Raw genomic sequence first — 2,500 nt, forward strand, 5'->3', positions numbered from 1 at the left:
GGATTCTTGTGATGTTTTTATCATTTCTTAGTTTTCTGATATATTGTATTGCCTTCCAAACTTTAAGCTTTTAAAACTACTTCAATCTTTCTGACTAGGCTTTTTCAAGCCAATTTAAAGATTGCCTACAAACTTAACTATATTGTTACTTCTATTGTCTTTGAAATAAGGCTAAAGAAGAAACGCGTGGCATAAACACAAACCTTTAAGTTAATTACTCAAAGTTAAAGAAATGATAACTGTAATGTCAGTTTAATTTACACTCAACATTAAGTTGCATTATTTTTATTTCAACAGAACCCTTCAAAATAATGTTTGCACCTTATGAAGTTTAATTAAATCAATACATTTGAGATTTTTAACTTGCAGCCTTGCATTCATTTAAGTTGTGTGTGTGTGTGTGTGTGTGTGTGTGTGTGTGTGTGTGAGTGACGTGATATAATTGTATAAAGCGTGTCTCGATCAGCACTCCTCTGTTTCCGCTCAAGTTCAAGGCCTGATGATTAATGATAATAATCACCTCAGCACTGATGGGTTATTAACACCACAGGCTCATTATCTAACATCCTGGTAACATTTAGCACATTTTCAGTGGACAGAGGTTTGAAAGGATGGAGATTCCAGCAGCTGTTTCCCATTTAGTCCCAGTTAAACCACTGAGTTGTGTCTTCAGCTGGGTCATCATAGCATAATATCCAATAAACTTTTAGATGAGGGAAGGCTTCTGAATGGTGAAGGCATGGGAGAAAGTTTTTACTCTTAATATAAGATGGATATAACATGGATATCTGTGATGTTAACAGCGCTGATAGTTGATGAAACAGATCCTTCAGAGATCCAGCACTGGATGATTGATTTGTGTGAACTCTGACTAAAGCATGTTGTGTAGCTGATGATGGTTTTTGGTTTTTGGCAGCAGCGTAATAACACAAAACCCCAGTGTAAAATGTATCTGTCATTTCATTGCCAGCATCTTAAGATTCAGTCTGTGTGCTTAGTGAACGTTTGTCTGTCTGTTTTAATGTGTATATCATCTACTCAACAGAGGAGGCTGTCAAATGTTTCTATATCAGATCTGTTTTGATTTCTCTTCAGGACGGTTGGTGTTGGTTATTAAGTGAGAATCCATCAATTCCTGAAATGAGAGTTTCGGTCTAATGTGTGTGTGCTGGCATTTCACAGCATCTTCTACATCTGAACCAGGAAAAGTGAGCAGTCTTAGTTCAGCTTGATATTGAAGTGCTGAAATTAATACTGTTATAACACAACGTTAAAGAAAAACCCTCAGAATCGCATCTCAGATGTCTGTAGACTTCATTTACATTTATGCATTTTACATGTTTTTGTATTTGGCAGACACTTATCCAGTATAGAGCATAAACGATTCCTAACTGAGCTAACAATATTCATAGTATACAAAAATCATTTTTAGGGCCCTATGATTTCCACAATTAGGAAAAATAAACAATAATTTATGTTTTTTGAACTACTTTTTTGAGCATTCAAATTTAGATTTAAATTTTATTAAATTTCGTTAAGATGGAAGATAAGAAGAGTAGATGCAACGAAAGTTAAAATGCATTATAATATTTGCAGATTTATTTATTTTTATTACATCTGAAATTGGTTACTACATTTTACCTTCTGAGGTTGTAACAAGGAATAGATATTATAACTATACAATTATTCATGAGATCATATAATGTGCATTACAATGCATACAATATATTATATTGAGTCATGTTTAGAGTAAATTGTTATGCAAATAATTGAATAATTTTGCACTGAAACAGGAATAATTAACTTTTATATGACCTTTCCTGTTGCTGTATATTATATATTACGGTACATTTTCATCAGTATATTAGTACAGGAAAATAACACACCCGTCTCAGCGAACACGCAATCTCACGCAATCTCCCAGAGCTGTGAACATCAGTTACACCCAAACACACGTCTACTGACCTACAGCACACACACACACACACACACACACACGTTTAACACTTAAAGTGACGGTTCATGTCAGCATTGATTCAGCCTCATTCCCGTTCAGTGGTTTTCTTGGCCCAGATGTTGACACACTTTAATTTGGAAGTTGCATGTTTTTCTTTCAGGATCAGGAAGTTTCGTGACAGTTTCTCAGTGGATCACTATGATCCTGATACACCATGAGCTCTAAATGAGGCTACAAATCTCCCATTTTCAGTTAATAATTATCACGATTATATATTTATTATGCTCAACATTAAAACATTTAAAAGTGCATCTTTTTTTTTGCATGTGCACAACCAGTCATAAGTTTGGAAAAGTGTTTTTTCAAGTCATTATTGTTTCTGAAAGACGTCTTTTCTTCTCACCAAGGGTGTATTTATTTGATCAAAAATACAGTAAAAGCAGTAAAATTGTGAAATAGTTTTATAATTTAAAATAACTGGTTTCTATTTGAATGTATTTTAAAATGTAATTTATTTAAGGTATATTAGGATCAATTTCTGAT

The sequence above is a fragment of the Carassius carassius genome, chromosome 19 (assembly GCF_963082965.1).
Source record: "Carassius carassius chromosome 19, fCarCar2.1, whole genome shotgun sequence".
Classification (NCBI taxonomy): domain Eukaryota; kingdom Metazoa; phylum Chordata; class Actinopteri; order Cypriniformes; family Cyprinidae; genus Carassius; species Carassius carassius.